Source organism: Hypanus sabinus, chromosome 4 (assembly GCF_030144855.1).
Source record: "Hypanus sabinus isolate sHypSab1 chromosome 4, sHypSab1.hap1, whole genome shotgun sequence".
Taxonomy (NCBI): domain Eukaryota; kingdom Metazoa; phylum Chordata; class Chondrichthyes; order Myliobatiformes; family Dasyatidae; genus Hypanus; species Hypanus sabinus.
Genome location: NC_082709.1, coordinates 2,004,864 through 2,020,329, shown reverse-complemented (window position 1 = coordinate 2,020,329; position 15,466 = coordinate 2,004,864). Strand labels below are relative to the sequence as shown.

General features: G+C 40.9%; 1 protein-coding gene across 1 annotated transcript in view; it reads right to left on the bottom strand.

Moving 5' to 3' along the window:
• The window catches only part of nckap5l (NCK-associated protein 5-like), a 954,759-nt gene extending 954,624 nt beyond the window's left edge, over positions 1 to 135 (bottom strand). The window contains exon 1 of the mRNA XM_059966283.1: positions 79 to 135. The gene's annotated coding sequence lies outside the window, so the exon portion shown is untranslated. The remainder of the gene's footprint in view (positions 1 to 78) is intronic.
• Positions 136 to 15,466: the final 15,331 nt, after the last annotated feature.

The following is a 15,466-nucleotide window of genomic DNA, read 5'->3' as shown; positions in this document are numbered from 1 at the left end:
TTCAAAAAAACTTTACAAAATTACACAATGTTTCAGAATCACATACAAAAAAAGATTTGGTAAATAACATACACTTACCCAAATCCATTATAGAATCTGGAGCTTAATAAAAAGAATCCGTTGCATTTTTTTTTGTGAAAAATCTCAAGCCAGTTCTGGAAAGAACCAGTGTCCAAATTCTTTAATAACTCGCACTTTAAGTGGGATATAACAAATGCCACAGTGTTCTGTCAATATTTGCATGCACCACCACATCGGGCAGGTTGCCAAACTTGCAGGGCTTAGAAAGGGAAGTGTAGAAAACTGACACCCCAACAAATAGATTGGTCTTTTGTCTCCATGAAGTAGGATAACACCCAGGCCACTCAAAGTTAAATAGGAATGCACCATGTTTATATTAACTTTAAAACATGGTCAGCATTTCACCAGGACCCAGCATTATGCAGTTCCAGTACAAACTCCAGCTCATTCTGTTTCTCAAACTCAATCCTTTGCATAATCTGATATTTACAGACATGATCAGCTTCACTGAAGTGTGGACTGTAATCGGCTGGAATTTACTGAGCATCTACTTGCAGTAATTTACACTTGAAGCACGCCCACGGCAGCTGAACCAAATTCCTAAAGAATGTCGATTACCTCAGCAAGTTAAAAAATATTTAAAATAATACAGAACATTTCTGTCCATTTTGTTATTGCCATGAAGTAAAGTTTATTTGCCATTGCAATACTGCATGTTCACAGTAAAACAGAAGTTTGTTTTTAAGTGTTTATTGAGAAGATGCAGATCCAAAAGGTCATGGATTTCTACTTAAGCACACTTATAAGCAGATTTGTAAACAGGTCACAGCAACAAGTTTAGTTTGTGAAAATTCCTAACAGTTTTTCCTTCCTAATATAACATTTTATCCACATTGTCAGCAACTCTTTGACTGTGCCATCTCAAACAACACCTGCATTCCAGTTTTGACATGATTAAAGCAATCATGTCTGTACATCTCTTTACTGATTTCTAGATTCTTCTTTTAATCCCATGTCTTCTGCCATACGTACCAAGGAATCTCAACCACTCTCTCTCAATAATCTCTGACTTGCATTCCAGTGTGTATAACCATTAATCACTTGAACTGGCCGGGCCACATAAACTGCCTGAGGGGTCTTGCTCGACTTTGCCAAAACAGTTCACTTCACCAGGATCATCCTGGCATCCAAAGTTAATGTGTGAATGATTTTATACTCCATTATCCCACACCTTCAAACTATTCATAATGACATCTTTATTGACAAAGTTTTAAAATTAACCTCTGATGCACCATCAATAACTCACACTGAGACGTAAGGCGAGATATCGGCTTTTATGACTGGAAGAAGGAACCAGGAGTGAGTGTCTATCATACAATGTCTTGGAGACTGAGGCCGAGCGTCAGGCCTCAGATCTCCTTTATACAGGGGCCTGTGGGAGGAGCCACAGGAGCAGTCAGCAGGGGGCGTGTCCCGACAGGCACATAGTTCACCACAACCTCTCCTTAGCTTTCCCTTCCAGCACTCAATGAGCAGACACCAAAGTTCAACATGGTCTAGCTCTGAACTCACATACTTACTAATTCTTTCTTTGCATCTGCCTCACTTTTACTTGGAGCTCATTTTATGCAGGACCTTCCTTTTGCTCCCTCACTCCAATTTTGCTTACTGCTCAAATTCACTGACTCTTTCCTGTATTATTCAGGATCCTCATCAATTCTTGCTGTTTAACTGTTCGCCTTTCCTTCAGAGTCTGCCCATCTCACCAGTCTCAAACCACAATTGAGAACATTCTACCTTGTAAACAGTTGACCAAACTGCAAACTATTTAGTTCAAAGTAAATTTGTTATCAGTGTACATACATATACAGCCCTGAGGTTCATTTTCTTGTGGGCATACTCAACAACGCTATAGAATAATATCTAAAGTGATCAAAGACTGGACCAACTTGGGCGGTCAACCAGTGTGCCAAAGACAATAAACTATGCTCAATGGTGGGGAAGGCTTTAACTGTGACAGACTGGGCTGTATCCACTACTTTTTATATGTTTCCCCTTCAAGGGCATTAGTGTTCCCCTGCCAGGCTGTGATGTAACCAATCAATATACTCTCCTCCAAACATCTACAGAAGTCTGGCAAAGCTTTAGATGTCATGCCGAATCTTTGCAAATTCCTAAGGAAATAAAAGGCATTGCTGTGTTTTCTACATAATTGCACTTACGGTATGGGTCCAGGACAGCTCCTCCAAAATAATAACACTGAGAAATTTAAAGTTGCGGACCCTCTCAACCTCTGATCCAGCAGCAAGGACTGGCTCATGGATCTCTGTTTTCCCTCCTCCTGAAGTTAATAATAGTCTGCTGGAGGATCTCAATGGGACAATCAGCATCGAAACAGGGTCAGAACCCTGCTTTGGGAATTTAACGCTAACCCACTGTTTAAGGGGAACTTCACTATTTAGATCTGAATCAGTTTTTACTGTTCTCTGTGCAATCACAATCAGATCACCTATATTTTATTCTTACTTTCTCTGTATTACCTCTAGACCTTCTGATGGTTAATCCTTAGTCCCCTCATGGGAAATTAAAGTGAATTGAATTAGTCTCCTCCTGTTTGTCATCCATGATCTTTGCTGTTCCGCCAGGATGTACTCTCGGCCATCAATCATTTCACACCTGTCCCCATGCTGTTGTTCTGACCTCTATTTGTTTTATTTATTTAATTTTCCCCAGGATATTGGATAACGACAAGCATACAGCAAACTGGTGAATTCACTAAATTAATATCACTATGGGTATCCACATTCGGACATGATTGTTATTTTGTGAAATGTGTAAAATAATACTCACCCAGTTGACTGGTTCCACAATTGTTTCTGAAGAATTTCAGTTTTTCCATTTCTACCCATTCCTCATTTCTCTTTGATGCCTTAATTTCTCCCTGTCCTTGCCTGGAAATGGGCTGAGTCCAGACACGTAATTGTCTTCTTCTCCTGCTCCCAATGAAGATTGTACTTCCTCACTCAGCTTCTCGACAAATTTGCTCAAATTACTTTAACACACGAACGTATCTGAATTACCTTTTGCTGCCCTCTTGGATGTGCACGAAAGTTATGATTAATAAGATCTTTGAGCATTTCATCACTAATTCTTATAACTATCTCATTGCCTTTTCTATTGATGCATCATCAATAACTCTCTCTGAGAAGTAAAGGCGAGATATCAGCTTTTATTGACTGGAAGGAAGAACAAGCAGTAGTTGACCACCATACTACATCCTGGAGACTGAGAGGCCGGGCCCAGGCCTCAATCACCTTTATACCGGGGTCTGTGGGAGGAGCCACAGGAGCAGTCAGCAGGGGGCGTGTCCAGACAGGCACAAGTAGTTCACCACATCTATAGACTTATCTCTTGACCCTTACCTACTACATTCCTTACCTTCACTCAAGGAGCATCTTGGCTATACAAACAAAATTTTATTTTCCTTTCATTTATTATCAAGATTATTTTCTCCTTTATACTACTGTTCATTTTTACGTCACATATTTTGTCTTCTCAGACATTACACTTTTCTTTAGACTCAAAGCAATAGGTGGTCTATCAACTCATTCTGTGCAAATATTTCAGGTGCTAAACGCTAATGTAACAATCTACATATTTTGTAAACCGATGCCAAAATTACTGCAACCTGTAACAATTGTTATGACCCCCTCCCTCTAGGACATGCTCTTTTCTCAGTGCTGCCATCAGGGAAGAGGTACAGAAGCCTTGGGACTCACAGCACCAGGTGGATCAGGAGCAGTTACTACCCCTCAGCCATCAGGCTCTTAAGCAGAGAGGAAAACTTCACTCATCCCATCACTGAATTATTCCCACTGAACTGGACTCACTTTCAACAACTCCTTATCTCGATATTCATTGCTTATTTATTTATTATTATCATTATCATCCTTTTTGTATTGGTAGAGCTTATTTTTTGCACAATGGTTGTTTTCCATTTGGTTGGGTGCGGTCTTTGATTCTATTGCGTTTCTTGTATTTACTGTGAATGCCTACAAGAAAATGAATTTCAAGGTTGCATATGATGACACATGCTGTATGTATATACTTTGATAATAAGTGTACTTTGAATTGTTTGTCTAGAATAGATCCAGTATCTTTACATCAGTATGGAAGTCAATTCCACTCACACAGTCAGCATGAAATGAATGTAGGGCAGAAAAGGAGCTGCCTTCAGCTGCCTCTGCAGAGTGTGGAATGTAGGGCAGAAAAGGTGCTGCCTTCAGCTGCCTCTGGAGAGTGTGGAATGTAGGGCAGAAAAGATGCTGCCTTCAGCTGCCTCTGCAGAGTGTGGAATGTAGGGCAGAAAAGATGCTGCCTTCAGCTGCCTCTGCAGAGTGTGGAGTGTAGGGCAGAAAAGGAGCTGCCTTCAGGTGCCTCTGCAGAGTGTGGAACGCCCACTCTGGAACTTAGATGCTCCTGTAGTCTGATTCTCCAACCACTTAAGTTAGGGGACAGGTTAATGTAATTCAGGTTCTGCAACTTCTTGACAGAAACTCCCTTCAAGAGCATCTCCAGAAATCAAATGGCATGGTCAATCCCGGCAGCTCCTGGGTTTGAACATGGAATAAAAAAGAGATTGTGGTCTTTAAGCCTACCCCTCATGTTGTTGTTAATTTAGCACATTTCTATCCTCTGTGTTTCATCATGTCTGCATTATATTACCATATAACCATATAACAATTACAGCACGGAAACAGGCCATCTTGGCCCTTCTAGTCTGTGCTGAATGCTTACTCTCACTTAGTCCCACCTACCTGTGCTCAGCCCATTACCCTCCATTCCTTTCCTGTCCATATACCTATCCAATTTTTTTTTAAATGACAATATCAAACCAGCCTCTTCACTTCTACTGGAAGCTCGTTCCACACAGCTACCACTCTCTGATTAAACAAGTTCCCCCTTGTGTTACCCCTAAACTTTTGCCCTTTAACTCTCAACTCAATTGCCCATATATTGCTGTTTGTTCAATGCACTTCAATACATTTGTATTTCACCTAGTTCTGAGCAATTTCTGAGCAAACTCTTCATCACTTCTGCATACTTGGTAGAAAGGATTTGTAACTTTTCCAGTGGTTTTCCTAGTCACAAAATGGAAAATAAAGTATTGGCAAGGAAGGTGATTTGGTCCACCTTACCTCACTTCTGCAAGAAGATCTGAAAATTCACATGTTGTCATATTCAGTGCTCCTAAGATATAGGAGCAGAATTAAGCCACTCAGCCCATCAAGTCTGCTCCACATTTCATAAAGGCCGATCCATTTTCCCATTTTCCCTCTCAGCCCCAATTTCCTGTCTTCTCTCCGTATCCTTTCATGCCCTGACTAATCAAGAATCCATCAACTTCTGCCTTAAATATACATGAAGAATTGTCTTCCTCAGCTGTCTATGGCAAAGAATTCCACAGATTCACCACTCTCTGGCTGAAGAAATTCCTCCTCGTCTCCATTCTAAATGGATGTTCCTCTATATCTTCTTTAATTATTCAGCTTTTCCCCTACACTGCATGATTTAGCCTTTTTCTCCCCCACATATTGCGAACTTTTACTGACTGGTTGCCAAGGTGCATTCAGGAGCTTCCTAACCAGACCTGCCTTCGTTACTAAATGTTTTGTTCTGTTTTTAATCTGATTTAGAATTAGCTCCTTTGATGAAGAAGAATTTCTTAATTGATTCTGATTTACATTTCACTATTTCTGAGCACAAGTTCATTTCATGTTCTGCAATCCACAGGTGACTAACAGTCCATGCATATAAATGAGTGAGGGATGGAACAGAAGGCTGCTGCTCAGCTGCAGGTGTCACCAGCTTGAACTTTGCCTGTATATTTTCCAGTTTGCCTGTTGATGACCATTTTGCAGATTCAAACTGGAGATGTTCCCTGTCTTCCATAGCATTAAACGTTTTAAAATCAAAAACATTTAAAGACTCATCTACATTGAGAACGTTTAGAAGAAAATCATTATTAGTCCCAAGATGTTTAGTAATAGCAGCAGTATTGTTTCTCACACTATTCCTATGGGACAAGGTACCTCAGTCATAAAGGAGCTCAGTTCACAGTCGCACTTAGACACAACTCTTCTCCTGTAGGTATCTCTGTCATGAAGGATCTCAGATCACAGCCCCATTTATGACTTGCAAGTAGTTTGGATCAACTTTATTTTAACTTGGACAAAACAATGCAGAAGGTGCAAAAGGCAGAAAACAAAGGTATGTCCGCAGGTCAATGTGGCCATGTCCTCTGTTCCAAGAGGGAAAGAAAATAAGTTTTTACTTATCAAAGTCAGTCCATTTCCCCACCTTTCCTGCAGGTCAGTGAACTTTTGTCTCCTTCCTAGTCCTGATGAGTGACTTCAGTGTGAAACATTAACTGTTTCTCTGTCCACCTAACCTGACAAATTCTTTCAGACTTTATCGTAGATTTACAACATCTGGAACTTTTTTTAGGTATATGGACAAGAAAGAAATGGAGGGTTATGGGCTGAGTGCAGGTTGGTGGGACTAGGTGAGAGTAAGTATTCGGCTGGACTAGAAGGGTCAAGATGGCCTGTTTCTGTGTTGTAATTGTTATATGTTTATGTGTTATATGGTTATTTTGACCTTTTTTTATATTCCCTTTTATATGTTCCATCACAAGATGAAACTAGTAATCATTCCTATTATTAGGCTTATTACTCTTCATTTCTCCAAATAACAACCAGACAACAAAGGGTTAGCACCTTCTCCTGCCTACATACATTTACAACAGGCTGGTAGTTGGATTTCTCCTAGCTGATGAAAAGACCTGGCTGGAGATTTTCAATAATGAAAAAAAATCAGAGTTCTTTATTCTATGGTGAAATACCTTTCAGGTTGAAAGGTTCCCACAACAACATAATACAATTCAATTCAAATTTAGTTGTCATTTAGCCATACATACAAGTAGTTCAATTATGTATATTGAATAGATTTTTTTAAATGTGTAAAACCAGAAATACTGTATATTAATAAAAGTGAGGTAGTGTCCAAAGCTTCAAAGTCCATTTAGGAATCGGATGGCAGAGGGGAAGAAGCTGTTCCTGAATCACTGAGTGTGTGCCTTCAGGCTTCTGTATCTCCTACCTGATGGTAACAGTGAGAAAAGGGCATGTCCTGCTTGAAACTGAAACTGCTCACTCTCTCCACTTCTGATCCCTCTGTGAGGATTGGTATATGTTCCTTCATCTTACCCTTCCTGAAGTCCACAATCAGCTCTTTTGTCTTACCGACGTTGAGTGCCAGGTTGTTGCTGTGGCATCATTCCACTAGTTGGCATATTTCACTCCTGTACGCCCGCTCGTCACCACCTGAGATTCTACCAACAATGGTTGTATCGTCCACAAATTTATAGATAATATTTGAGGTATGCCGAGCCACACAGTCATGTGTATATAGAGAGTAGAGCAGTGGGCTAAGCACACACCCCTGAGGTGCGCCAGTGTTGATTGTCAGCGAAGAGGATATGTTATCACCAATCTGCACAGATTGTGGTCTTCCGGTTAGAAAGTCAAGGATCCAACTACAGAGGGAGGTACAGAAGCCCAGGTTCTGCAACTTCTCTCAGGATTGTGGGAATGATGGTATTAAATGCTGAGCTATAGTCAACGAACAGCATCCTGACGTAGGTGTTTGTGTCCAGGTCGTCTAAAGCCATGTGGAGAGCATGGAGATTGCATCTGCTGTTGACCTGTTGTGACAATAGGCAATTTGTGATGATTCCGGGTCCTTACTGAGGCAAGAGTTCAGTCTAGTTATGACCAACCTCTCAAAGCATTTCATCACTGTTGGTGTGAGTGCTACTTTTGTTTACTTAGAGGAATTGTGAGGCACAAGCTCTTTCTTATACCACCCCATTCATTTGCCACTCTCATTACTGATATTTTACAATGATCTTGAACCAGAGGAGATGACTTCACATACCCCCAACTCTGAACTGGCACCATAATCTATTATCTCACTTTCAAGGACTCATCTCATGTTCTTGATTTTTTTTTAATGTATTTGCACATTGGTTGCTTTTCCATCCTGTTGTATGAAATCTTTCATTGATTCTGTTGTGCTTTTTTACATTTACTGAACATGCCCGCAAGAAAATGAAACTTATGGTTGTATTTGATGACAAATATGGACTTGGATAATAAATTTACTTTGAACTTTGAATGCAGAATTCCATGGTTTATTCTGATCAAGCAACAAGTCTTCAATAATCTTCTCCCTTGGACACATTCTGCTTTTGGTCTTCCCAGTTCTTATAGCACAAACCCAAAGAGATCCTGTAAAGAATAAAACTGTGGATGCTGGATATCTGATGCAAATACTGACCATAACAAAATATTTATGTAAACAGAGGCAGAGTTCATCAAGTCTTTCATCAGAGACTAGAAAAACATCATTGATCTGAAAACTTACTTTGCCTTTCATGCTCTGCAAGTGCTTCCTGGTCTTGAATCTCCAGCACTTTGTTTTTCCACCCTAATTGTTTCATTATTCATTCTTTGTGTCTTTATTTCTTTCTAACTTTGATGAATGCTATTTAATATTTTAGTAGGTTGACCAAATGCTATATCTATTTCTAGTATTTTCATAGTTTTGATCTGGTATTAGACCAGAGAGGAGCTGTAATACTCAGCATTGATCTCTGCTGTAAAACTGATTATAAACATTAGCCAACTTCCTAATGGTGCACACTGAATCATAGAATACCTACAATACATTATGAGGCCTGCTGGCTGAAAAGGTAAACCATCCAGGCCAAAACTTCAAAATATTGCTTCTCTGCTCCGTCTCAGAGACTTTGCCCCAATATGGAAGCAAATACGCCAAATATCTGGGAAGACATTGTTGATATACAATAGGTATGAAAGTACAGGATTATTGGAAAATATACAAGAGAAAAGAAATTGCAGAGGCCAGCTGGTAAAACCTGACATGTGAATCACACTGATGTGCTAAACCTCATTTACCTTGAAACTAAATTAGGTCAGCAAGTATTAACTTGGGATGAACTAAATGAGGTGAACAGAAGTCTTTGTGTTGAGAGGATAGGGAAGCAATGGTTTATGCACAGAAGAACCTGTACAAGTAAGGTAGGGTTAAAGGGAGTAGTCATCAGGAACCAGGATCACTGGCATAAACTAGATATGTCCAGAGGGCACATGCTGTCAGCTTGCATTGCTGCTGTAGATAAAACAATGTACCAATTGTTCACATCTGATCAAGTACATCAAAAGCTTTGAAGACACAGACAGCTAACTGCCAGTTCCATAGAGAAGTGTCAATTTTCTGCTGTGTTTGCCTGCACATTGCAGAATGAATCTGAGAGTGTGCTGGAGCTGAGGTGGGTGACTTATGTTTATTCCTACCATTTTGGTGCTTTCTGTGGTGTTGCATGTAATTCCTGCAAATACATGGGATTAACCCAGGTACTCTGGCTTCTCCCCACATACCAAAGCATGTGTTAGAGATGGTTAATTAACTAACCACTTTAACTAGGCCCTTGTCCATACAAAGTGGTAGATGGGAATAGGATAATATGGGATTAGTCTAATTTAGTGGTCGCCAACCCGCCAATCGCGATCAACTGGTCGATCTTTGAGACTTTCTCAGTAGATCCCGAAAAAAATGAAAAATAAATACACAAATACTGCTGACAGATTGTTTCCGGGTTGTGGGGTTTTAGTTCCGTTTTTTCTGCCCAGTGCACATGCGTGTAGCTCCCACGTGGCACTACACAGTGTACTTCAGTGGTCCCCGACCACTACGCCGCAAGGAAACGATATGAGTCGGCTGCACCTTTCCTCATTCCCTGTCACGCCACTGTTGAACTTGAACGCACACAAGGTCATCAGCCGCCTAAACGCAGTGACACCCTTGCATCAGGGATCACTGGTTGGCCTTGCGTGGCCGGCGGGAAGTGCCGTTGCTACTGGGCTGGAGCCCGGATAGATGGGCGCCGCCTCTAAACCTGTTTAGCACACTGAATGTTCATGGGGAACCCGGTGCTAAAATATTCGCAGACGACCTAATCCAGGCTCAAGGTAAGTAGCAGAGCAGCTACCTCGCTGCGTTCTACTGAAAGTCATCCCTCGAGCCAAACTTCTGTCGGCGGATAGATCCTACAAGGTGGCGGGCGCCCTGTTACACACCTCGCTCAGTCGATTGCTCTCTCTAGACTGTGACTGTTGCGGCCCCGGCATGGAGACCTCCAGCCCTGACCTTGTCCTCTCACCCCACCCACGACCAGCCGCACCTGGCCAAGGCGGCTGGCGACGGGCGGGCAGGAGGCTGGAGTTCGGGCCCAGAGGCTGTTTAATGAGGCAATAAAGCACTCAAAACTGCTTCAGCACCTTGAGTCCAAGCACCTTGCACTTAAGGACAAACCTGTTGAGTTTTTTGAGTGGAAAAAACATGAGCAGTGCGGGACAGAAGCTAAGTGCCAAAAGCCTCGAAAACTAAATTGCGGAATAGACTGGACATAAGGAACCTGCTTCGAGTATCACTGTATTTCTGCCGTGTTTAACACCCCCTCCCCCCCTCAGCCGGTCCGCGGTGCAAAAAGGGTGGGTACCCTTTGTGTTTATACATTATTTCTACTTCCAGGTTGTGGGGTTTTGCTTCCGGTCTTGTCTGCCCCAGTGCGCATGTGTGTAACTAATTGATCTGGGGTCGATCTTGCCTTTCACTAAGACCGAGGTAGGGGATCTTGGGCTGAAAAAGGTTGGTGACCACTAACAGGATGTTTAATAATCAGCATTGGTTTAAGGGGTGAAAGAACCTGCAGCGGTGTTAAGCAAATGAGTGATCTGTCCTTCTGCTCTGGCCCCTACTCACCACTAAGTCCAACGACATTCTGTTGATCGCTCCTGACCATGTGGGTCTCTGTCGGATGCTGTCCATGTGGCGGGTACATGTTCAGTTCCTGACCACCTTGTTCCATTTTTCTCCCATATCCAAGATGTGCCAGGGAACTTAACTGGCTCTCGTAATATCCTGAGGGTCTATCCTGGACCCAACATATTGATACAGCCATGAAGAAGGCACAACAATGGCTATATGTCATGAGGAGTCTGAGTATGTTTCTACAGATGAACCATGGAGAGTATTCTAACTGACTGCATCACCGTCTGGTATAGGGGAGGGACACTGCACAGGATTAAATTAAACGGCAGAAAGTTGTAAATGCAGTCAGCTCCATCATGGGTACCTGCCTCCCCAGCATTTAAGACATCTTCAAGGAGTAATGCCGCAAAAAGGCACATCCATTAAGATCCGATCACCCAGGATATGCCCACTTCTCAGTGCTACTATCAAGGGAGAGGTACAGGTGCCTGAAGACATACACTGAATTATTCAGGAGCAGCTTCTTTCTCTCTGCCATCCAATTTCTAAATGGACATTGAACCCATGAACACTACCTCATTACTTTTCCCCCTCTTTTTGCACTACTTACTTAAGTTCTTTTTTATTAGAGATATACTTTATACTGTAATTCGCCATTTTTGTGTATCGCAATGTACTGCTGCCGTGCAACAAATTTTACAACATGTGCCAGTCACGTTAAACCCGATTTTGATTTTGACTCTAAAATGCATGTTTCAGCCCAATATCTGCTGAGAATCATAAGCAATCTTTTGCACTGGTTACCTCCTTTGTATAGGTAGAGAGCTAATCTGGGACGGTGGATATATTTATTTAACTATGATCACACTTTCCTCTTTCTAAAGGGACCATAGCTAATACACTCTGAGACAAGGGTTGGTTACAGATGTGTTAGTTCAATTGCCAAAGCTCGGTGTTCGTGATGCACAGTCACACAGGTACTCAGTCTCATGCAAAATAGTTGCATTCTTCCCTTCGATATTCCTTTGTCAGATGCAATATGAATTTCAACAAAGAGATTCAGAATTGGTTCGATACAGTTCCAAAGGAAGAAATTGGTCCCCTATACTTCAGAAACTACCTCAATCTTTTCTACCAAACAAAGCATCAAAAATCACCCTGGGCAGGCAGGGGTTCTCAATCGTTTTTTAATGCCATGATGCCTTTCCAAAAACCGTGGGGTCCATGGACCTCAGGTTGGGAACACCTACCTGTGGGGTTAACTGTTGATGGTGCAATAACATTGCAGTGCAGTCAAACAGTGACAGATTGTATTTACAAGTATCCCTACTGCAGCAAATAATCACAGGAACGTTTACAGACCTTATTTTGCCACACAAAGTAATGAAAGGATGGATTACCAAAAGCTTGGTTAAAAAAATTTAAAAATATAAACAAGTAGATTGAGTGATGGAGAGAATATTTGAGCTTAGTAGCTCAGGGGTTAACTATGACTGATAAAGCAAGTAAATTACTGGCCAGCTTCACTGTCATAATATCTTCATCAAGACAACAACAGTTGAAGAACCCATTGGCCCACAGTTACAAAGGTGACCAACAACTGCAGACTTGTCAATGACAACATACAAACATTTATCTGTAGGAATGATCCAGTATAATAACTGAACATGCACAGATACTGAAAATTATGGAATAAGTGGAAATTGCATACAGGGAAGGAGGAGAAACCATTCCTACTTTCAATTAGGGATGAGAAATTTAAATACAGCAAATGTATATTAATAGAGAGTGGGCAAGAGAGTGACAGGGAGCAGGCGAGAGTGTGACAGCGAGGGGGAGAGAGATAGAGAATAAAGCATTTGGTGTAAGTCAGACAATGAAATTCTGGACGAGTTCCAAAATTGGAACAAAGGAGACCGCCCAGATGTGCATTAAAGTAGACACATTTGAAGGTACCAAGGGCATTGAAGTGGGAGTCAGCACTGGAAGAACTAATGTAAGGTCAAATTCTTATTGGAAATAGTAGGGTGCAAACAATTTAAGGAGAGCATTGCAAACATAAGAGAGGGTCAGCTCACAGTATCAGTCATAACTAATGTCTTTATTGTTGCCTAAACAGAGAAGGTGGAATAATTTAACATATTATTTACTATTTAATTATTAGGTTTTTCATTCACACCAGTAAAACCAGCAGAAATGGAATTAACTGGTAACAGCTCAGAGCAGAGGGTGGTGTTCTACTGGGGTAAAGAAAAGGAGCAATGAAAGAAAGAACTATTTTACGTTGCTGATCTGTTCAACTTCATCAAGAGAGTCCAGTTACTATCTTTATAAAGAATGAGTATTTTAAAACAAGGACATTAATTGACAAAAGTATTGAGAGTTGTACAGGAATTTATAATGCTATGATATGTTTCATTCATTATGAGTTTGTCACCATAAAATCAGAAATTAAGCACAGGATAGTCTTTGTTAAAATTCCGAAGTGAGTGACAATTTCACTATCACCTTTCACATTTTTGCATGAACACACAATTGAGCCCTGTCCCAGAGAAAGCTGAAATGCAGTTAGCTGTCACTATTGATTGCAGCTTGTTGATTCCTGACACCAGGTTGATGAAGAGCAAAGCTGTCTCTACATGACACAAACAGTTCCTGATGCTTGTAGTTACATCTACATAGCTGTGGTTAGTCAAGATACTTTAGAGCTGTTGGTAAGGATGTAAACTAATTTGCCAGGGGTTGTGGGAACTGACGTGAAGGAACTCAGGATAGGACAATTGATAAAAAAGCAAAGATAGCGTGCAGTTAGACTGTCAGGAAGGGCAGGCAGATGGTAGGACAAAACTGCAGCCAGCAGGGTGAATATCAGTGTATTAGGGATGCAGAATCAAAAAGGGTAGCAAATACAGTACTCAAAGTGTTATATCCCAATGCACAGAGTACAAGATATAAAGTGGATGATATAATTGCACTTTTACAGATTGTTGGATATAATGTTGTGGCCATCACAGAATTGTGGCTTATGGGTTGCTGTAGTTCGGAAATGAAAGTCCAAGGTTACATGCTGTAATGGAGGGATAGGAAGGGAGGCAGAAGTGGTGGCTCTGCTGATAAGGAATGGGATCAAATCAATAGAAAAATGTGACACATCAGAAGATGTTGAATCCTTGTGGGTTGAGTTAAGAAACTGCAAGGGAATCTAATGACAGTTATATATAGGCCTTCCAACAGTAGTTGGGATGCGGAACACAGATTACAACAGGAAATAGAAAAGATGTGTTAAAAGGGCAAAGGTATGATAGTCATTGGAAATTTTAACATGCAGGTCAATTGGGAAAATCAGATTGAAAATGGATCTCAAGAGAATGGGTTTGTTGAATGCCTATGAGATGGCTTCATAGGGCAGTTTGTCATTGAGCCTACTAGGGGATCAGCTATACTGGATTAGATGTTATGTAATGAACCAGAGGTGATTAAGGAGCTTAAGGTAAAAGAACCCTGAGGAGTCAGAGATCACAATATGACTGAGTTCAACTTGAAATATGATAGGGAGAAAGTAAAGTCTGATATAGCAGTATTTTAGTGGAGTAAGGGAAATTACAGTGGTATCAGGGAAGAGTTGACAAAGTAAATTGGAAGGAGCTTGTGGCAGGGAAGACAGCAGAGCAGCAATGGTGTGAGTTTCTAGAAAAAGTGAGGAAGATGCAGGGTAGATGTATTCCAAAAATGAAGAAATATTCAAATGGCAAAGTAGTACAACTATGACAGAAAAGAGAAATCAAAGCTAATGTAAAAGTAAAAAATAAGATATACAACAAAGCAAAAATTAATGGCGTGATAGATGATTGCGAAGCTTTTAAAAACCTACAGAGAGCAACTAAAAGAATCATTAGGAGGGAAAAGATGAAATATGAAAGCAAACTAGCAAATAATCTCAAAGCGGACAGTAAAAATGTTTTCAGTATGTAAAAAATAAAAGATAAGAGTGGATATAGGACAGTTAGAAAATGAGGTGGGAGAAATAATAACAGGGGAGAAGGAGGAAATGACAGATGAACTAAGTGAGTATTTTGTACCAGTCTTCACTGTGGAAGACACGAGCAGTGTGCCAGATGTTAAAGGGTGTGATGGAAGAGAAGAGAGTGCAGTTACAACTACAAGAGAGAAGGTGCTCAAAAAGCTGAAAGACCTAAAAGGTACATAAGTCACCCGGACCAGATGTACTGCACCCTAGAGTTTTTTTTTAAAGAGGTAGTGGTAGAGATTGTGGAGGCATTAGTAATGAACTTTCAAAAAAAATTATTGAACTTGGCATAGTGCCAGAGGACTGGAAAATTGCAAATGTCACTGCACTCATTAAGAAAGGAGAATGGTAGCAGAAAGGAAATTATAGACCAGTTGGGAAGATGTTGGAGTCCATTGTTAAGGATGAGGTTTTGGAGTACTAGATGGCACAGGACAAGATAGGTCAAAGCCAGAATGGTTTCCTTAAGGAAAACTCTTGCCTGATGAATCTGTTGGAATT